This window comes from Canis lupus, chromosome 22 (assembly GCF_011100685.1).
Source record: "Canis lupus familiaris isolate Mischka breed German Shepherd chromosome 22, alternate assembly UU_Cfam_GSD_1.0, whole genome shotgun sequence".
Classification (NCBI taxonomy): domain Eukaryota; kingdom Metazoa; phylum Chordata; class Mammalia; order Carnivora; family Canidae; genus Canis; species Canis lupus.
In genome coordinates, this window is record NC_049243.1 from 37,611,155 (window position 1) to 37,635,544 (window position 24,390).

Sequence of the window (24,390 nt, forward strand, 5' to 3'; positions counted from 1 at the left end):
GTGTTTGCACTTTGTTTATTGAATGCCACACTCTTTCTTCCACTGACTTTCTCACTAGCAGTCCGCCCCACCTAAAACTTGTAATGCACCCCTTTATTCCATCTCTATAAACCTCTCTATCCTTCATATTTGATTTAATGTAATCAAATAATCTTCCCTCAATACTCCAACCCATTCCAGAGTAGTACATGTATCTAAATTATCTATCATTTTATGACTCTCTACATATCATCTGTAACACTCACCATACTTAGTATTTATTTATTCCATACATATCTTCCTTCTTAGGCAGTGGAATGAGTAGCAGATAAGTATGCTTGATTTTTTTTTCTTACATAGCTATGCTTATCCTCTTGAATTTGTCTTTTTCCATGAGAATATCTTGCCTTGATTAACCACTGGCTCAACAATATGTGTGACATGTGGAGCAAATGTGAGCCCAACCCACAGCCTGGAACTAATCTTTGACAAGCCCAGACAATATCAGCTTTTTAAAAATAAAACTGACATTATTCATAAATATTAATAAAGATATTATCAGCTGACCTGGAAAGAGGAAGTTAAGAAATGAATGTTTTTTTTTCAATGTTTCAAGTTATTTAAATTCTAGTTAGGTAATTCTAGTTAGTTAACATATAGTGTCATGCTAGTTTTAGAGGTAGAATTCAGTGATCCATCACTTACATATAACAATACTAATCACAATCAGTATTGTGATTAACACCATCACCCATTTACCCCATTCCTCTACCCACCTCACCTCCACCAACCCTCAGTTTGTTCTCTGTAGTTAGGAGTATCTTCTATAATTTGCCTCCCTCTCTTTTATTCCTTTCCTCATGTTCATCTGTTTTATTAAATCCCACATATGAATGAACTTACATACTATTTGCCTTTCTCTGACTGACTTGTTTTACTTAGTATAATACACTCTAGCTCCATCAATGTCATTGCAAATGGCAAAATTTTATTCTTTTTGATGGCTGAGTAATATTCCATTATACATATACCACATCTTCTTTGTCCATTCATCAGCTGATGGGCATTTGGGCTCTTTCTATAACTTGGCTATTGTTGAAAATGCTGTTATAAACGTCAGGGTACATGTGCCCCCTCAAATCAGTGTTTTTGTATTCTTTGGGTAAATACCTAGTAGTGCAATTACTGAGTCATAGGATACTTCTATTTTTGACCCTTTGAGGAAACTCCATACTATTTGCCAGAGTGGCTGCTCCAGTTTGTATTCTCACCAACAGCATAAGAGGATATTTCTTTCTTCACTTCCTCAGAAACATCGGTTGTTTCCTGTACTGTTAATTTTAGCCACTCTGAGCTGTGTGATATCAGAATGGATAAGAATAGCCAAGATGATGAGGCCCACAGGGAAACAAAAGCTGGGAGTCAGAGTTCAAAATCTACAGTCCCCAAGGGCAAGAATGGTGCTGCTTCTTCAGTCAAAAAGAAGGAAAACCACATACCTAAAAAAGGTGGTTGTCCCTGGAGCCAAGGAGGGACCCAAAGCCAAGGCCACTGCTCCTCCTAGGGGTGACAGGTCTAAGTGTCTGAACACCTGACCATGAAGACAGAGGCCCTCAAGGGCCTAAGGGGGGCCAGCATGCCCACCAACGCCTCATCTTCCAAACTGGCTAGTAGGAAGGCAGAGGCTTAAAGCTAGAGCAGGGGTGGAGAAACAGATTCAGCCTGGGTTTTTATTCCCCAACAAACCATCACTTTATTTCATTGTAAAATATTTATCAATAAAGGCTTTTTTCCCTCAAAAAAAAAAAGTTGGTATCTTAATGTGGTTATGATTTGTATTTCCCTGATGATGTGAAATGCTGAGCATCTTTTCATGTGTCCACTAGCTATCTGTATGTTTTCCTTGGAAAAATGTCTATTCATATCTTCTGCCCAAAGAAATTAATGTTTATTTTAGTATGCCAGTGAGTTCTGATGTGGCTTAATGTGCAAAATATATATTTGATTATATATATATACACACATACATATGTATATATATGTATATATGTATATAGATATACATACATATACATATGTATGTATATATATATACACACACACATATATATCTCAAAGCAAGATAACCAGGTTTGGTAAATACAACTAATATATTGTAAATATATTTAATTTGATAAGAATTTCTACTAAGGAAATAATATACCTGATAAGATTCATTTTGGTAAATGTATATAAACTTGAATTCATTCTGGCCCTCATTTTCCCATTTCCCCAGGCAAACCCCATAACCTAGAATTAAAAATAAAACAAATAAAACAATGCTGGTGATACAGTCACAAATTTGATACTATTAGAGCTGGGATGTTGTGTGGGTTTTCTTGTCTTGGTAAATCTAATGCTTTTTGAGTTCTTTCATCCTTGCAGACTTATTCATAACAAGATTTTATACAACAAAGACCAGAGATATGCCATTCTACTTTCTAAATATAGGACTGGTATTTATTCCAAGTGAGAGACCTAGAGGTTATAAAGCACCTACTCCCATGTAAAGAATTCAAGTTTATTTTGGCTTGATAGTCACATAATTTAATTTATTAAGCCTTATCTTCCTCATACTATACTCAAATGGATTTTTTGTTTGATCTTTATGGTTTTTTTGAGCAAAGTAAAACATATACATTTATTTAGTAAACTTTGTCTTGCTATAATTAGTTCATTAATTTAGGCAGTCTTGTCTTTTATAGTGTCTGTGTTGGGGGAGGGTGTTAATATAAATTCTATTACTCAATATTTCTACTTTTAAATTTTCCAGTATTTCATCTAAATGAGCAGCACGACACCAATGGTAATAGAGTATTTAATGAAAAACTGAACTGGATAAATCCAAGCATATCACCAAATGATACCACCATGTGATCTTCACTACATACCTTCACTACATTCTGATCATCACCAGTTCAGAAATTATTAATTGTTGGCTTAAACTTCAAATAGTTAATTAAATATTTACCTATAGTTTGTTGCAGTAGTAAATGGACTGATCTCAGATATTTAGAGATTTTTGCCAGGATTAATTCTTACAGGGCATACATATCTTCTGAAAATAAATTATCCTATCCAACTCCTGAATGTTTGAAAGAGAGCATCTTTTATTATAAATCTAAGAGATAATGTTCTGTCATTTCTGTGTGTTCTCATGTAGTCAGTCTGTATACAATGAAGAAAATGAGAATGTGATCTTAATATAGAATGGAATGGCTCATTTTTCAGGAGATTATTAGTAAAGTTCATAGCTATTTTTTTAAGTATGCACAATAAATTTTTAATCTCTTTTATTGCTGCATATTAAGTCCACTTCAGGAAAACATAAAACTAATAAACCATTAAAAATTTGTCTTTGTTCTCTACCGTGGTGACAATGAGGAATGGAGAAGACAATTGCTATAATGACTTTTCTGATTATTCTGATGGCCTTACAATGATACTCAAATATTCTAACAGGTTCTTACTTGAGTGATGGTATATTTGTTATTCAGTTCAGAGAGACAAATGGTTTTAAATAATATTACATTGTCTTTATACTTGACTAAGGCCTAACAAAGAGATAATTTACATTTTACTGGAGTACCGATTTGATGAACACTGCTATACTGCTCATAAAATATGCATCAATTCTCTGTTTATAAAATATATTATTAATTAATTAGAGGTCATTAGTGTACTAAGCTATGTGTGAGCAAATAGCTAGTATTTGTAAATTGCACTTTGGAAGATAACGGAGAAAGTTTGAAATTCTGTCATTTAATCCTTGGTAGTAAAGCTAAACTTTCATGATCAAAAACAAAAGTAAAGGATCCAAAAACACATGAATAGACACTGGTTCCTCACAATTACTTACTGTGACACAATTCTGAAAGCTACTCTGTTGCAGGATTTTGTCCTTCTGAAAATAGTAAAAGACCATGCTTCTCACATTAAATATAAGTATTTTAGGAAGAAGTAGAGAAATATATTATGAGTTAGTAAGCACTAATAACAACAAAAAAAAAATAGAAATACACTGAAAATGAAAGCAAACTGTGCACTCTACAAATGTAACAGACTAGCAGATTGTGAAGTTTCTTATGTTCTACTTTGTTATGGATATTCCCCAATTGATGTTTCTGTTATTGACATCAAGGAATTGGCTTAAACTTTGACTTAATTCTTAAGACTTACCCGAAATTCTTAATATTTGTTTCACGATGTAAAGAGAATTAAAGAACACCAAAAAAAAAAAAAAAATAGACTGATGCCCTTGGAAAGAAAGACAGCACTTTGGGAGATGCCTGGGTAGCCAGTTGGTTGAGCAGCAGACTCTTGGTTTCAGCTCAGGTCATGATCTCAGGGTCCTGAGGTAAAGGTCCAAGATAGGCAAGACAGTCAGTGAAATGTTCTCTTGAGGATCTTTCCCTCTTTCTTCCCCCCTTTCCCTGCTTTCTCTCTCTCTCTAATAAATAAATAAATCTAAAAAAAGAAAGAAAGAAAGAAAGAAGAAAAGAAATGAAAGAAAAAAAAGAAAGAAGAAAGAAAAAGAAAGAAAGAAGAAAGAAAGAAAGAAAGAAAGAAAGAAAGAAAGAAAGAAGAAAGAAAGAAGAAAGAAAGAAAGAAAGAAAGAAAGAAAGAAAGAAAGAAAGAAAGAAAGAAAGAAAGAAAGAAAGAAAGAAAGAAAGAAAGAAAGAAAGACAGACAGACGAATGCACACACTTTGGGAGCTTCGATCACTATAAAACATGATTGTGGGTTAGCAAGATCCAATTACAATGAAACCTTTGCATGTGGGTTAAACCAGCGTCAAACGAATAGCATATTCTGGGGATCCCTGGATGGCTCAGCAGTTTGGTGCTTGCCTTTGGCCCAGGGCTTGGCCCTGGAGTCTCAGGATTGAGTCTCAGGATCGAGTCTCAGGATCGAGTCCCATATCTGGCTCCCTGCATGGAGTCTCCTTCTCCCTCTGCCTGTGTCTCTGCCTCTCTCTCTCTCTGAATGAATAAATAAATAAAATCTTAAAAAAATAGCATATTCTTCATAAATAGTTTAAAAATACAAGAAAAATAAAGTAAGGAGAAAATTAGGACATGTATAAAAATAAATAGTAATATTAATAGCTTAAAATATATTAATATATTTAGAAATTGTGATTAGCATTAAGCTTCTTAAATTGTTTATAAATTATTTGAAATTTTTGATGCATTAAAAATTCATATACATCAGGGAATTTTGAGCAATGACAGCTGATTAAAATGTGGTTACATGAAAACCTTATACAAGTCTTTCTACAACCTCTCCCCTTAAAAGAAAGAGAAATGCTATTATTGCATCAGAGCAATTGCATCTAGCCCTTGCTCCTAGAAGGACTATTAGCAAGCTAAGCAAAATGAATAAAGTCTTTTTCTTGAGGGGGGAAAAGTACTTTAATAAAGTGATATTTTTATCACTTTATTACAAAACAACAAAAGTAAAGCAACAAAACAAACTAAAACAACTGCTGTACTTTTATAATACAGCAGCACTAACAATTTTGCCATCAACTTCTTTATTTGCAGCAGTCTCCAATAAAACATTAAATCATTTTATAGTGTATATCAAAAGTCTTTTACTAAACTTACTATAGATCTTCACTAAAATGACAACTAACAAAAATATACTGCCAAGGAATCACATGTGAAAAGTAAATTTACTTAAGTAATTTCCAACAACAAGGAAATGGCAAAAATTGTATTTTTTCCTATTCCTCCAACAATTTTTTTGTCAACAATGTTCCAAACAAAATCAGCTATTTACATAATATTATCAAGAAGAATATTTCAGAAATAAGTCTAACATAAATATCACTAAAAAACCTTGCTGCATTATATGTTTCATCTTGAGATATTAAATATGAATAGGATTAAACTATTATGATCATATAACAATCATTCAAAATATTAAGAAAAACTTTATATTTAAGTAATTTTAAAAAACTCATATTATTTTTGTTGATAAAATTTTATTAGATTTCTGATAGATGGTTATAAAAACTAATTTTTTCACTTAAGGGAGAAAGCACAAACTGGCACACATCATTAAACATGCTATTGTTCTTTTGACCATGGTAAAAATAGGATATATAACACCCCAGAAGTATTAAGTTGCACTTCTCTGCCAGCAAATATTATTAAATTGAGCATATAGTCTGCTAAGGATATGAAAAAGTAATAAAATTCTACATGGTATTTGCAAAGCATGCTAAAAATATTTAAAACAATGGAACCAATTATGGTTTATGACAACTATAAACTCAGTTGTCATAGAATATGCCCTAGCATTTGCTTTACTTTTGTTGTTTTAGTTTGTTTTGTTGCTTTACTTTTGTTGTTTTGTAATAAAGTGATAAAAATATCACTTTATTAAAAAAATTCAAAAGATATCACAGTATTTTGTATCAGAATTTTCTGTCTTGTTCTCACTTTCATTCTTTGAATACATCAGAAATCTGAATATAACAGAAATCTAAAGTAGTCAACACAGATCAAACCCCTCCTACCTTTTGGTTGGATCCTTTTCTGGCCATTTATAGAAGTTTAATTTTATAATTCATTTTAGTAGAGTTTTAGGGTAAGGATTTAGTTTCTGGCATTTACATTTATTTCATTATTATTGTTAAAATTTTAACTTCTATAAGTAAATTCACAGTTTAATTGTATAGTTTTTATTTAGTTATTTTTATTTTTTTAATTATACAATTTAAAACTTTTTCGCAAATCTATGCATTGTGAAACTACCACCATAATCAAGTGTGGAGTCATTTTATTATCCTTGTCCCTTTGTTGTCAACTCCTCCCTCATGTCACTTGTAGCTGTGAATCTGTTTTCTCTCTCTGTTGTATGTTTCTGTAGCTTTGTATTTGTGAAACTGTCATATAAACAGAATCATACAACACATAGCCTCAAAAGTCTGACCTTTTTCATGAAGCCTAAAGTACAGATATTTACATAATATAACTGTTGCTACCAGAGGTATCAACAATCTTTCTTTTGTATTACTGAATATTATTCCACTGTATGGATGTGTGATAGTTTGTTAATCAAGATCCCAGCTGAGAGTTATTTGGATTATTTTCAGTTTGAGGTGGTTGCATATAAGACACTATTAATATTTAATTATAAGCTTTTGTGTAAATATAGATTTTCATAGCATTTGGCTAAATTCCAAGGAATAGATTCATTGGGATGTATGCTAAGTATTTTTTAATTTTATAAGAAACTACAACTTGTTATCCAAAGTTACTATAATATTTTGCATTTCTATCAGCAGGGAATGAGAGTTCCAGTTGTAGGACATCCTTTATAATATCCAGTACAATCTTTATTTTAGATATCCTAATAGATACATAGTAAAACCTCACTGCATTTTTAATCAACATTAATGACTAAAAATGTTGAACATTTTTTCCTGTGCTTACTTGCCATCTCTGGATCATTTTTGGTTTACTGTCTCTTCCAGTTATTTGCCCATTTCTACCATTTATTTAACAGAGCAAAAGTTCCTAATACTGATGAAGTATAATTTATTATTTATGGACCATGCTTTTACTGTTAGGTATAATTATTTTTGTGTGTCTGACCCAAGGTTAAAAATTTCTCTGGTTTTTTATTCAGGAAGATTTATAGTTTTAATTTTTATGTTTTGGCCCATGTTCTATTTTGAATTAATTTTTGCATATTGTACCAGGTTTGAATTAAGGATCACTTTTTGTGCATGGGCATCTCATTGTTCCGGCACTATTTGTTAAAAATGACTATACTTTTTATTTAAGAAGCTGCACTTGCAACATTTTCAAAAATAAAGGCCTATTTCTAAACCATTCTGTTCCATTAATATATAAATCTATTCTTTTTTTCACTATAACAATGTCATGATTATAGTAGCTTTATGCAAAATCTACATATCAGGTAGTGAATCCTTCAATTAATTCTCCTCTTTCCCATAGTTGTAAAAAATTTGATTATGCATATGTTTCAGAATAAGCTTATTAAATTCTATCAAACATTCCTGCTGAGATTTTGCCTTAAATTACACTGAACCTATCATTAGAGGGATAATTGAGATCTTAACAATACTGAATCCTCCAATCCATGAAGGTGGTATTTCTCCATCTACTTAAGTATTTGATCTCTTCTATTAGCATCTTGTTTTTACCATATGAATCTTACAGATATTTTGTATTTTTTTGTGCTAAATAATTGTGTGAATGTGATGTTATCAATGATAGAGTTTATATAGAAATATGCTCAAATTTTCATTTGATTAATCCTGTAACTTTGATAAACTATTAAATATTTTGTTAATAAATAATGTTTTAAAAATAAAATATTCACCAATGATTAGACATGAAAGCATACCTCAGGGAAACTGGACATTTAATGATTAAAATTGTGAATTTAATCACACATTATAATAATGGAATATTATAGAGATGATTTGCAAATGTAGATTTTAAGACACTGAAAATATAAACATTAGTCTTCTTGTTCAATTTAGTTATATTTCTTGTGTAATTTACAGACACTACAGTGGCTGACCTTAAGATGAAATTATTTTGCATTGATTGAAAGAATGTATCTCTAACTGATAATATGGGGATGATGGGAACTTCCCTACTAGCTTATCTCCAGTTATTCTTTTTCTGCTATGTATTAACGTGGTTTAAAAAGATAAATAACTTCGTGCAGATGATTATAAGATTAAACTTGACATTAGAAAATGTGTTTTCCTTCCGAATTTATGGGTCTTCAGATGGTCATATAAAAGAGAGAGAAAAGATCTCCTTCAAAGGATTGTGTATTATCTTCTAAAGATAAAGTTATATCAGATTAAGATTTTAATAATTAAGGTGACTTTTAAGTGGTAATCGAGGATGAATTGACCAACATGATTGGGTCAATTAGAAAGACTTGCACACAATTTGTGTTTATTGTGTGAATTTTCTTTTTTTTTTCCGATTTTTCTTTAGTTAGGACTACAATAAAATGTTTGTCAAAAATGATTTTTAAAAACATTCTATACAAGTTATAATCTCTAGCATCTCAGTGGCATCAACTCTATCCAACCTTCCTAAAGAGGAATCTATCCTTTGAGAATAAATTATCATATGGCAAGCATGATGGTGAGCCCTACAACTGGCAAATCTGTGTATATATTTCCTTCTGAATAATAAAATGAAGAAAGACCAGTGGAGAGAATATGTAATTATGCCCTGTTTGCCTTGCAATTCAGAAATTTGGGATTATATTGTGGCTTTTTATCATCTGCACTTTAGCTGATTATGGATAATTGTGTGTGTATGTGTGTGTGTGTACGTGTGTATGATAATATGCACAATTTTTAAGTCAGGTCTAACATGAAGAAATACTTTAGTTTCCAAAACGGGTGTTTTATCTCTGGATATTAGCAAACTATATTCTGTGCTGGTAAATCCCACAATTTGAGTTGATAAATTTATCACAAGCAATAGAGATGGGAAAGTGTTGATAAGAAGCTGCATTCTCAAGATTGTTGCCTAATCTATTTGTAAGTAAATAGCACTGTATAAACCTTCTGTTATAGACAAATATTATAAACAATATTATATCAATCACTATAAATCTGTTCAATTTTTCTTATTAGAAAAACAAACAAAACAAAACAAATAAAATGAAACCCTGTGTCCTAGAGTGAGACGAACAAGTTTACATCCTCACCAGGTTTTAAAACAAGACTCATCCTTAAATATACCTTGTATGCTGAGACACAGATGTTTTAAAATCTTGACTAACATTAGTATTTAATATAGGCCTTATTTTAAAATATAAATCCCTTTATTTATTATAAAAGACCTGAAGTGATTGATGATTGAGGAAAATATTTCCCTACTAGTTCAGTGTGAATATATCTTATTTCATGTCAGTTCTACATGAAGTTTTAAATACTGAGACCCAGAGTTAACATCCCATGGCTAAATTTCATTGTAAAAATTAGTTATATTAATTCCCAGGGATATTTTTCCCTGAAAATTTAAAGGTCTAGTAATCTTTTAACTCTGTCCCTCTCTTGTCATATATTCCTGTTACAAGTATATGATAGACTTTTTCTCTATGTGTTAGGTCATCACTTCAGAGATGGATAAAATTTTAAAATTCTGTAATCTGAATAAATTTATTAAGAAGTTATTAATAAAGTCAGTATTTAGAGAAAAGGAAAAGCAAGTGTTAACATAGTTAAAAGAGTGTATATTGAGTTTTCTTTGTAGAAAATAATAACTAATGCTGTTCTGGGACCTCCCATACCAAAACTAATTTTATTTCACCCATCATGTCCTGGGATAAGGTCAGTGGTGATCTCCATTTGAATGACTTCCCCAGATATTGAGGTTAAGGTTGAGTAATGAAGGCAGAAATGAATGGTTATGGGGCACTAGCCCAGATGCTCCATCATATACAGTCAGTTTGAATGTGTTAATGTGTAAAGCTAAATTCTGAGGTAAATCCTATTCAGTAAAAGTAAAATTATCAGCGTCATTTTAAACAAATTATTCTATTTTCCAAGATAATGACTTCCATCTCCTTTTTGGTGAAAAATGGGGAAAAAAATTCACTTGAACAATTTTCATGCCCCTACCGAGTTGTGACTTCAAACCAGAGATACATATTTCTTTCTATTCTTTTTTTAAAATTATTCTCCTTTTCAGTCTAGAGAAGAGGGTCATACAACTTCTTAAATTAAAGGTAACTTTGAAGTTTTGCAATTGGATATTGCAAATGCTTTCTATTAAAAGGAAATTTTATGCAGAAGCTTTAAAACTAAGAATTAGAGAGTTAATGCAGAAGACTGCATAATATCAAGATAATTGGATTTTAATCCAAAATTCACTTAATGCTTCTAGGTAAATTAAACTCCTCAGCAAATTGAATTTTTAATGGGCTTTAGTTTAAATATGACTATATATTTTACTCCTATTGCAACAATGGAGTTAATAGAGAGCAAAATGGGTAATAAGCATGGCATTTAATTCATGCAGATATTTGGACTTAGCACAAATGCTAAAATGGGTAAAGCTCTTTAAAAGACCATATATTTGCTTTGTAGTAAGTTGTTATATAAACTTGTATTTGGGAGAAAGATGAATATATTTTTATACCTATGTTATAATAATTTAAATAATTAATGTCTTATGAATAAGTTCTTTCAAAACTTGAAACATAAGATAATACTGTAAGTTACATTCCCTTTTACATTTGTTCTATTTAAACAAACATTCTGGATCTCTCTATAAATATATATATATTAATGTATTCATATTTATATATTATAAATGTATTTAATTTCTAATACTTCTTTGATATATTTTAGTATTGACTTTTTCATGTTTAATTTTTACTTTTTAAAGATTTTATTTATTCATTTGAGACAAACAGAGAGAAAGAAAGAGAAGGAGCAAAGAGAGAGAGAGAGAGAAGCAGACTCCTTGCTAAGCAGGGAGCCCAATGTGGGGCTCGATATGAGGACCCTGAGATCATGACCTGAGCAGAAGGCAGACACATGCTCAACCAACTAAGCCACCCAAGACACTCCTCATGTTTAATTTTAACAGTAATCTGCATATCTTTTCTGAAAATCGAATAGAGTATAAGAAATTTGGGAAAATGCAATACCAAAAAAATTCACACTAATTTTATCTTGAAAAGATAAAGTGTGTACTTTCCCAATTTACAATAAAAAAGATACACAGTTAAACCAGTTGGTGGGCATATATTAATAATGTTTGCATATGTGAATATGAATATAATTAGGTAACCAAATATTTAATCACAGGCCATGGACAAAGAGTTTTAGAAACAAAATTATATCAATAGATATATAATCATTTAATTTATCTTGTTAGAAAATAAATAAATGATCTATTTTCTCTCTTTAATCAATGATGATACAAGTTATAATAAAATTATTTGAATAACAACTGTTTTTTACCAGAATGTAGAATATCAAGTTTAAAAAAAAATCAAGTCACTTAGTTTTCTGAGGTATAATTTTCAGCAAGTAAGTAAGATTTAAAAGTATATTTGAGGGTGCCTAAGTGGCTCAGTTGGTTAAGTTTCTACCTTTGGCTTATGTCATGATCCTGGAGCCTTTCATTTGGTTCCCTGATCCCTGGGGAGTCAGCTGCTTCTGCACCCCACCCCCATTGTGCTCTCTCTCTCACTCTCACTCTCAAATAAATAAATAAAGTTTTTTAAAAAATTAAATCATCCTTGAAACACTATACTAAAAAATGCCTAAACAAGTTATAAATCTTTGACATATACAATTATTCTCACTATGATATTATTAATAGCAGTAAACTATTTCACTCAAAGGTTTATTTTTGGGTTTTTTTTTTTTTTTTTGCATATTATTATATTTATATTGGGATCCCTGGGTGGCTCAGTAATTTAGTGCCTGCCTTCAGTCCAGGGTGTGATCCTGGGGTCCCAGGATGGAGTCCCACGACAGGCTCCCTGCATGGAGCCTGGTTCTCCCTCTGCCTGTGTCTCTACCTCTCTCTCTCTCTCTCTCTCTCTCTCTCTGCTGTCTCTCATGAACAAATAAGTAAAGTCTTTAAAAATAGTAACTTTAGGGGAGCCCGGGTGGCTCAGCAGTTTAGCGCTGCCTTCAGCTCAGGGTGTGATCCTGGAGACCCAGGATTGAGTCCCACATCAGGCTCTCTGCATGGAGCCTGCTTCTCCCTCGGCCTGTGTCTCTGCCTCTCTCTCTCTCTGTCACTCATGAATAAATAAATAAAATACTTTAAAATAATAATTTTATTTTATATCATAGAACATATTTATAATAAATATACAATACTTGCATAATTTAATATAAGCACTAATGAAATCATATAAAATAATTTATGCTTTACATTGATTAGCAAACTCTTCTTATTCTTCTATAGCTATTTCTTTGTCTCCAGCTCAAGAAGAAAAGGAACTATTACCTAAGCTGTTCTCTAATACATCCTAAAAATCTAAAAGATTGCTTGGGATATGATAGTTACCTGAAGTTTTTATTGAAAAATAAGTAAAACTATATTTAGTATTTAGGACATTCAAGACTATGTTAACCTAATTCTTTGATTTTTAATATTTTATAAACCAAAATTTATTTATCCATTTTCCCATTTCATGACATTTGAGTTCTTCAGTTTTTACTATTACAATTAATACTATTATAAACATCTTTGCATACATATCCCTGAACAACCAGATGAAAAAATTTAAGGGGTATGTACATGCGTGTATATGTATTGGCTTATTTTAGTTACCTCATCAAGTCAAAATGCATGTACACTGCCATGAAAGTATATTTATTCAGCTTAAGTCACACACTGCCAAGAAATTTTTAGGTATGGGCAAATGTACTTTAGATTTGTCTTCCAGTTTTATAGATAGCTATTTTATTTTGTAGATAACTTTGCTAGATGTTTCTTTCAATTGTAAGATCTGAGGATGAGAATCTCCCAGTCTCAGTATTTTTAAGATTCTACCATTTAAACAATTTAATCAATATTTATAGTCTTAATCATTTCTAAGTGTCCAAAATTAACTCTGGTCTCACTTGGTATGAAATAGATAATTTCATTCTATCATTCATTGCCTTATATATAGGGTGTGTTTTTCAATGACAGTAGGGAAGATGATAATAAAATTAAAAATTAGGAACACACATATAAAAGGAACATTCAAAAATAAATAATTTTTTTTCTTTTATTTATTATTTATGATAGTCACAGAGAGAGAGAGAGAGAGAGAAGCAGAGACATAGGCAGAGGGAGAAGCAGGCTCCATGCACCGGGAGCCCGATGTGGGATTCGATCCTGGGACTCCAGGATCCCACCCTGGGCCAAAGGCAGGCGCCAAACCGCTAGCCACCCAGGGATCCCTTAAAAATAAATAATAAAAATAATACAATTAACTGAAAAGCTTACAGAGTTGCCTATTAAAAACCAAAGTTGGCTATTTGAGAAAGAAAACATAAACATATTGAGGTTATAGATAGAAGTAATTTGTTTTCATCAGATTTTTTTTTTAAGATTTTATTTATTCATTCATGAGAGACACAGAGAGAGGCAGAAACACAGGTAGAGGGAGAAGCAGGCTCCCCATCAGATTTTTTAAACATAAGTCTTTTTTTTTTTTTCCTGAGACAGCCAATTTCCATACCAAAAAGCACAAAACAGCAGTTTTACTTGTAAACACTTAAAAGGCAGATGGTACTAGATATTTAATCATAAAAATATGAGTGCTCCTAAACATTTGAGATGGATTCATATTTTACTTAGTGAGTTCTGTTTTATATTTGGTAATTCCAGTAGTAGAAATAATTTTGGTCAAGGGGGACGGTGCAAGATGACAGAGGAGTAGGGTCCCCAAGTCACCTGTCCCCACCAACTTACCTAGATAACTTCCAAATCATCCTGAAAACCTACGAATTTGACCTGAGATTTACAGAGAGAACAGCTGGAATGCTACAGAGAGAAGGGTTTTCACTTCTAACAAGGTAGGAAGGCAGAAAAAAAAATTAAAAAGAATCCAATGGGGGAGGGGCCTGTGAGGAGCCAAGCTAAGAGGGGGCGGTGGGCGCCCGGGACAGGAAAGCCCAGCCCTGGAGAAGCGGGAACTGCACCGCTTTCTGCACCGGATTCTTCCCGGTTGGAAAGGCCTGTCTGTACCAGAGAAATTGGGCAGAACCACAGGAGGGGCAGTGGAGCCTCCAGTCTCCCAGGGTCACTAACAGAGGAAGGCAGCCCAGGAAGAGCCCGCCACACACCGCCGGACCAACTCCGTAAAGGGCTGGAGCCCGGCACCTGAGGGGGCTTTGGGAGCAGCTCAGGCAGGGGCTCTAGGTGGAGGGCTGCGGGGCCCCAGAGCGCGATTCCAGCAGCGCAGGCCCCGGATCCCAGGGTGCTGGGGGACACAGCTCACAATCCTATGCTTCCCCCAGGGACAGGTAGAGGCGGGGAGGGCCCAGGACAGCAAGGATGCTCCTGCCTCTGGGCACCCCCAAGCTGTGCAGATCCACGACCCCCACCTCCAGAGCATCCAGGCCAGGGTGGAGTGGGAGCTGCCGTAGTTACTGCAGGAGCTGACTCCAGGGCTGGAGAGCTGGCCGCCACCAGTGGAGTTGTTCCTCCTGGTGTCACCCTGTGCTTGGGACAGGGAGGGGGCCCCAGGGAACAGGGGCCTCATGGGGTAAACAGCTCCCACTGAGCCTGGCACCTGGTGGGGTTTGGGGCAGCTCCCCAAGTGCACACACCTGAGAATCAACACAGTAGGCCCCTCCCCATAGAAGACCAGCTGGAAGGACAGGGGAAGAGCAATTTCTTGACCAAGCAGTGCTGGAAAGCTCCAGGGGAAGTCGAGGGATTTACAGTATATAAACCAGAGGGTACCCCTCCTTATTTTTTTTCTTCCTTTTTCCACTAAAACTCGTTTTTATATCAGACTGCAAATTTCCATTTTTTTTCTCTTTTCCCACCTTAACTACAATATTTTACTACCTCTTCATTTTTAAGATGCTTCCTTTTTGACTTTCATATTTCTACAATTACAGGTCCTAGATACATTTTCCACTTCTAGATTCCCTTCAACATACTCAATTTAATTTTGGGAGATATATAAGATATGATTTTGTTTTGTTTTGTGTTTTTTTGTTTTCTCTGCTTCATTTTGTTCTACAATAGTGGAAGTTAATACCTTCTAAAATATGACCAGTAAGCATCCAGAACCAAGTGGTATACTGTGCAGGTTCATTCTCTGAGATTCCTCATTCGCATCCTGCCGAGAGGGACAGAGGGCCAGTAAGCATATTTAAGCAAATCATAGCTGAGAACTTCCCTAATTTGGGGAGGGAAATAGGCATTTAGATCCAGGAGATAGAAGGGCCCCCCCAAAAAATCAATAAAAACTGTTCAACACCTCAACATTTAATAGTGAAACTTGCAAATTCTAAAAATAAAGAGAAAATCCTTAAAGCAACAAGAGACAAGAGATCCTTAACTTATTTGGAGAGAAATATTAGATTAACAGCAGATCTCTCCATAGAGACCTGGCAGGCCAGAAAGGGCTGGCAGGATATATTCAGGGTCCTAAATGAGAAGAACATGCAGCCAAAAATACTTTATCCAGCAAGGCTCTCATTCAGAATAGAAGGAGAGATAAAGAGCTTCCAAGATAGGCAGAAACTGAAAGAATATGTGGCCACCAAACCAGCTCTGCAAGAAATAATAAGAGGGACCCTGTAAAATAAAGAGAAGTGCAAAGAAATAATCACAAAAACAGGACTGAATAGGTATTAATGACACTAAATTCATATCTTTCAATAGGAATGCTGAAAGTGAATGTGCTAAATTTTCCCATCAAAAGATGCAGGGTTTCAGACTGGATAAAAAATCAATACTTACCTATTTGCTGTCTACAAGAGACTCATTTTATACCTAAGGACACCCCCAGCCTGAAAATGAAAGGATGGAGAACCATTTACTATTCAAATGGTACTCAAAAGAAAGCAGGAGTAGCAATCCTAATATCAGATGAATTAAAGTTTATCCCAAAGACTGTAGTAAGAGATGAAGAGGGACAATATTTCATTTTTTAACATCTATCCAACAAGACCTAAAAAATCATAAATATTTATACCCTTAATGTGGGAGCTGCCAAGTATATTAATCAATTAATAACCAAAGTAAAGACATACTTAGATAATAATACTCTAATAGTGGAAGACTTCAACATGGCACTTTCTGCAAATGACAGATCTTCTAAGTAGAACATCTCCAAAGAAACAAGAGCTTTAAATGATAAACTGGAACAGATGGATTTCACAGATATATAGAGAACTTTACATCCAAATGCAACTGAATACACATTCTTCTCAAGTCCACATGGAACTTTCTCCAGAATAGACCACATCCTGAGTCACAAATCAGGTCTTAAACGATACCAAAGATTGGGATTGTCCCCTGCATATTTTCAGACCACAATGCTTTGAAACTAGAACTCAATCACAAGAAGAAATTTGGAAGAAAGTCAAACATGTGGAGGTTAAAGAGCATCCTGTTAAAAGAAGAATGGGTCAACCAGGAAATTAGAGAAGAATTAAAAAGATTCATGGAAACTAATGAGAATGAAAATACAGCCATTCAAAATCTTTGGAATACAGCGAAAGCAGTCCTGAGGGGGAAATACAATACAAGCATCCATCAAAAACCGGAAAGAACTCAAATATAAAAACTAACCTGGGATCCCTGGGTGGCGCAGCGGTTTGGCGCCTGCCTTTGGCCCAGGGCGCGATCCTGGAGACCCGGGATCAAATCCCACATCAGGCTCTCGGTGCATGGAGCCTGCTTCTCCCTCTGCCTATGTCTCTGCCTCTCTCTCTCTCTCTCTCTCTCTCTCTGTGACTATCATAAATAAATACAAATTAAAAAAAAAAAAACAAAAAAAAAACTAACCTGGCACCTAAAGGAACTGAAGAAAGAACAGCAAATACTACACCCAGCAGAAGAAGAGAGTTAATAAAGATTCGAGCAGAATTCAATGAAATAGCAACCAGAAGAACTGTAGAATAGATCAACAAAACCAGGAGTTGGTTCTTTGAAAGGATTAATAAGATAGATAAACCATTAGCCAACCTTATTAAAAACAAAGAGAGAAGACTAAAATTAATAAAATCATGAATGAAAAATGACAGATCATAACCAATACCAAGGAAATACAAATGATTTTAAAAAGTATTATGAGTAGCTATCACCAATAAATTAGGTAATCTAGATGGAATGGACACATTTCTGGAAAACCACAAACTACCACAACTGGAACAGGAAAAAGTAGAAAACCTGAACAGGCCAATAACCAGGGAGGAAATTGAAGCAGTCATCAAAAACCTCCCAAGACACAAAAGTCCAGGGCCAGATGGCTTCCCAGGAGAATTCTATCAAACCTTTAAAGAAGAAAGAATACCTATTCTACTAAAGCTGTTCCAAAAGATAAAAAGGGATGGAATACTTCGAGACTCATTCTATGAGGCCAGCATCACCTTAATTCCAAAACCAGACAAAGACCCCACCAAAAAGGAGAATTATAGACCAATATCCCTGATGAACATAGATGCAAAAATTCTCAACAAGATACTAGCCAATAAGACCCAATAGTACATTAAGAAGATTATTCACCATGACCAAGTGGGATTTATCCCCGGGATGCAAGGCTGTTTAAACAATTGTAAAGCAATCAATGTGACTGATAATATCAACAAGAGAAAAAACAAGAACCATAGAGATCCTCTCAATAGATGCAGAGAAAGCATTTGACAATATACAACATCCATTCCTGATCAAAACTCTTCAGAGTGTAGGGATAGAGGGAACATGCCTCAGCATCTTAAAAGCCATCTACGAAAAGCCCACAGCAAATATCATTCTCAATGGGGAAACACTGGGAGCCTTTCCCCTAAGATCAGGAACAAGACAGGGATGTCCATTCTCACCACTGCTACTCAACATAGTACTAGAAGTCCTAGCCTCAGCAATCAGATGACAAAAAGAAATAAAAGGCATTCAAATTGGCAAAGAAGAAGTCAAACTCTTCTTCTTTGCAGATAACGTGATACTGTATGTAGAAAACCCAAAAGACTCCACCCCAAGATTGCTAGAATTCATACAGCAATTTGGCAGTGTGATAGGATACAAAAATCAATGCCAATAAATCACTGACATTTCTACACACTGAGACTGAAGAAAGAGAAATTAAGGAGTCAATCCCATTTACAATTGTACACAAAAGCATAAGATACCTAGGAATAAACCTAATCAAACAGGTAAAGGATCTCTACCCTAAAAACTACAGAACACTTCTGAAAGAAATTGAGGAAGGCACAAAGACATGGAAAAATTGTCCATACTCATGGATTAGAAGAATTAATATTGTGAAAATGTCAATGCTACCCAGGGCCTTTTACACATTCAATGAAATCCCTATCAAAATACCATGGACTTTCTTCAGAGAGTTGGAACAAATAATCTTAAGATGTGTGTGGAATCAGAAAAGACCCTGAATATCCAGGGAAATATTGCAAAAGAAAACCAGAGCCAGGGGCATCACAATGCCAGATTTCAAATTATACTACAAAACTGTGATCATCAAGACAGTGTGGTACTTGCACAAAAACAGACACATAGGTCAATGGAACAGAATAGAGAACCCAGAAACGGGCCCTCAACTCTATGGTCAACTAATATTCAACAAAGTAGGAAAGACTATCCACTGGAAAAAGGAGAGTCTCTTCAATAAATGGTGCTGGGGAAATTGGATAGCCACATGCAGAAGAATGAAACTAGACCATTCTCTTACACCATACACAAAGATAAACTCAAAATGGATGAAAGATCTAAATGTGAGACAAAAATCCATCCAAATCATAGAGGAGAACACAGGCAACACTCTTTCTGAATTTGGCCACAACAACTTCTTGCAAGATACATCTTTGAAGGCAAGGGAAACAAAAGCAAAAATGATATATTGGGACCAAATCAAGATAAAAAGCTTCTGCACAGCAAAAGAAACAGTCAACAAAACTAAAAGACAGCCTACAAGATGGGAAAAGATATTTGCAAATGACCTATCAGATAAAGGTCTATAAAGAACTTATTAAACTGAACAGCAAAGAAACAAACAGTCCAGTCATGAAATGGGCAAAAGACTTGAACAGAAATTTCACCAGAGAAGACATAGACATGGCCAACAAGCACATGTGAAAATGCTCCGCATCACTTGCCATCAGGCAAATACAAATCAAAACCACAAAACCACAATGATATACCACCTCACACCAGTGAGAATGTTGAAAATTAACAAGACAGGAAACAACAAATGTTGGAGAAAATGTGGATAAAGGGGAATGTTGTGCCTAAGAATGCAAATCAGAGAAAACCACCAAGAAGCCAACAGCGATGCAAGTACAGAGGGTTTATTAACAAGCTCGAGCTGGGGTCCAAGTCCCTGCTGTGTGTTGGGTCCAAGTACCCCGAGGGGGGTTACAGCTGGGTTATGGGCTGGTCTAGAGGATTTTCAAAAAGGTCGAGGAATTTCTTAAGCTCTGTTTTCATTACAATACGGGACTTTCTTTCTCTGTCAAAGGCATTAAGCTCTGTTCTCATTCTGATATGGGACTCTCTGTCAAGGGCATTCTGTGTTTTTTCCTGTAAAGTTCAGCTCTTATTCACAGGAGCCTGAGATGGCTGTACTTGTGCTAACACTAAATTTGAGGTGGAATGGCTTTAATTTTCTCTGCCTCCACAGGGAACCCTCTTGGTATGTTGGTATATGGTATATGTTGGCAAATCAAACTCCAATAAAAATATATAAAAAATAATTTTGGTCAATAACATGCAAACTGTACATCACAGATGAGTTCAATTGTATATTGGGATATATAGTAAAAGTCTGGAAATATATGTTTAATCATATATTCTTGGATCCCTTCATATAAGATTTAGGTAAAACATTACCTCGGTGATGCCCTCAGATTTGGTTTGGCCTTTTTAGAAATCTCTAAGGAAATAAACAAATTAGTTAAAAAGAAATATGAACATAGGCACTGATTGTAGTAATATAAGGTCAGTAGAAATCGTTTCTTCTAACATGACATGTGATAGAATAGATAAATCACTTTTCCTTAATAGAGCAACTGAAGAACTGCTTAGAGACTTTTTTCTATTTCAAGATTATATTAGAGAGACCATTGCTCTTTACTATTTTTCTTTTCAAATTATGAATTACCTATATGAGCCCAGAAAACGTTTATAAGTAGGTAGGTAGATATTACATATAGTATATGATTAAATAACCAACTTCTGTGAACTACGATTTGAAAATGAAAAGTAAAACTGCCCCTTTAAATTCTATTACCAATTAGAATTTTTTAGGTTTTAAACATTTGTTTCAATTATAGGCATTTTGAGAGGGAAGCAACATATTTATTGTTTTGAAAAGAAAGGGGTATAAGACATTTTCACAAGGTAAAGTCATGTATGAACAGTAGAGATAGGTTCATTTCATGCAAACGTCACCCTACATTTTTTAGAGTTTATATTTAAATTTCAGTTAGTTAACATACACTGTAATATTAGTTTCAGGTGTACGATATAGTCATTCAACACTCCTTACAACACCCAGTGTTCTTCACAGTAAGTGCACTCCTCAATCTCCATCACATACGCATTCCATCCTCACCCACCATGCCCTCTGATAACCATCAGTTTGTTCTGTATAGTTAAGAGTCTATCTCTTGGTTAGCCTCTCTTTTTTTCCCCTAAGTTATTTGTTGTTTCTTAAATTCCACATATGAGTGAAATCATATAGTATTTGTCTTCTGTGACTGACTTAGTTTGCTTAGCATAGTACTCTCTAGCTCTGTTGTAAAAGACAAGATTTTATTCTTTGTTTGGCTGAGTAATATATATTATATATATAATATATCCATTATATATGTTATATATAATTATATTATTATATATGTTATATAGATAACCTAATACCTAGACAGATTTCAGAATATAAAATATGATGCATACAACAGGGGATCCCTGGATGGCTCACCAGTTTGGTGCCTGCCTTGGGCCCAGGGTGTGATCCTGAAGTCCCAGTATCGGGTCCCACATCCGGCTCCCTGCAGGGAGCCTGCTTCTCCCTCTGCCTGTGTCTCTGTCTTTCTGTCTCTCTCTCTGTCTCTCTCTCTTTGTGTCTTTCATGAATGGATGAATAAAATATTTTTAAAAAATGATTTTTTCAGAGATAAGGAATCTATTAACAAGCCTATAGGATGTACTCCAAAAATAATGTAATCATTTATACTTTTAAATGTGAAAAAATCATAAAGTATTGTTTTATGAAACTATATTTTAATTCTTTGTTCTCACAATCCCTATAATACTTTAGTCTAATTCAAATGGCTTTTAGCTGTTTAGCGCCGCCTTCAGCCCAGGGCGTGATCCTGGAGACCCCGGATCGAGTCCCACATCAGGTTCCCTACATGGAGCCTGCTTCTCCCACTGCCTGTGTCTCTGCCTCTCTCTGTCTCTCTCTGTCTCTGTCTCTGTCTCTCTCTGTCTGCCTCTAATAAATAAATAAAATCTTTAAAAAATATTAAAAAAAAACAAATGGCTTTCATTATTTAAGAAAATCAAATACTTTTACGTGAAACATAATTCTAAACATTTTTAGGTTTAACTGTGATTACTTACAAGGAGGTTAAATTCCTCAATGGAGTAAGTAAGCACTTTTAGCAATTTATTATTATTATTTTTTGATGGATGTAGAAAAGTATTATACATAATATCCTGTGTCAGAAAGACTGGAATGTGACCTCCCCACCTCCATCATCACAGCCTCTAGTTTTTCACACCTTTGTATAATCCCCTCTACTTGAGAATGCAGGGCATGCAACTTCTAACCAACAGACTATGGCAAAGGCAATGCAATGTCATTTCCATAATAACATATGTTATATAAGACTCCAGCTTGCTAGTGGGCTCACCATACTGACTCTCCTTAATGGCCTGATGAACTAAGTGACTACAGCAAGAAGCTTGGACATTCAATCTCACAATAGCAAGGGAATAATTCTGCCAACAATCCCAGTGATCATTGAAGCAAGCCTCCAGATGAGAGTGCAGTCCAGCTGACTTCTTGATTATGGCCTTGTGAGAGTTTAGACAACCCAACTGAGCCATGCCTAGTTTTCTGAGCCACAGAAACTATAAGATAATAAACGCGTGTTGTTTAAACTGTTAAGATTGTGGTGATTTTTTTACAGTGTAATAAAACTCACACATGTCCCAATGAAAGTATGTTCAAACCTAGTAATTGAGCAAACAGGTTTTATATGACATTCTATGTGAATCAAGAACCATGGTAGATGGGAATGCAACAGCAATGAATAAAATATAATCCTGAACTTTGGATATATCAAATTAGTAAGAATGGATCACATAAATAAATAAATCTCATGCAAAATATTAAGTGCTATAATAGAAGTAAGAAATGGATGTTATACACATAGAAATAAAAGTTCATGGGGGAGTTTTTGTCAACATTTTCCATTTGTTGAATATTCTCTTAAATTTCTTATAATCAGAAGAATGATCCCTTCATTTAAAAAAAATTGACTAAAATTAAAAAAATAAAAAAGAATAAAAATAAATCATTGCCCAAGAACTCAAGTCAGTTTTTCTCTGCAATTGTTCATTTGCTTCTTGATCATGCTATTTAATGTTTTCCACTATCTCTTGCATTTCCTTCAAATTGGATTTAGCTCTAAAATCTTGATTAGATTTAAGCTCTTTTTGATTTTGCTTTTGCAAGAATACAGGCCTATACAGACTATGCTGTACATGTACCATATGAACAAAACAAAACATAATATCTGATTGTCTTCTTAGAAGTATTGGTGAATTGGTGTCATATTGATCCCTTCATTATAAAATTTTTCTTCAAATTTCCATCTTATAATTAATCTATTGATAATTTTGCTTGGATCATTTATTTCTTTAGTGGTTGAAAATGATGATTTTCAAATTCTCATATTCCTTCCACATTAACTAGTTGAGTTTCTCTTTGTAAAGCAAATTCTCTCACCAGCTAATTATTTGATTACCTTGAGATATAACATACACAAAGAAAGCAAATAAATTCATTTTTATTTTACCCTGTAATCACAAAAATTATAATAAGAAGTAGCTGCTTCAGTGATAACCAGCAAGTTTTTGTTTGTACAATCTTTTTTTCTCTTTTTAAAGTTTTAGAAATGTCATGGATTTTATACATATCCAATTTGTTTCAATTATTCACAGGCTTTTCTTTACTTTAAACTTGTCTCATTTGGGGCCATCTGAGTACTTCATTTTGATGCTTCTCTCCTTCAACACACTTCCTTGCTCTGGCAGATTTTTTTTTCTCTTGACACACATTATCCTAGGGTCACCATTATCTTAAAAAGCCCTGTGTCTTTGTTGTGGGAAATCATATTTAGATTCCACAGTTTGAGCCCTAATAATTTCTATTAATTGTGACTGAAAAATTATTCTTTGTCCTTCTGATTTGGCAGAGAAGAAAATAAGTATGTAGTTTTGAAAAACAAATTATGATATCCACTTCAATTTTAACATTTCAGGGCTTCTACTTAATTACTTTTTTTCTTATTCTAAATAAAAAAATGTTAACTTCTTTTTTTAAAAAAATATATTGACACATATTAAAAATTTTAAGAGTTTATTTGAGCAAAATGAATTGGAATTAGGCAGGCCAAGATGGAAGTGGTTA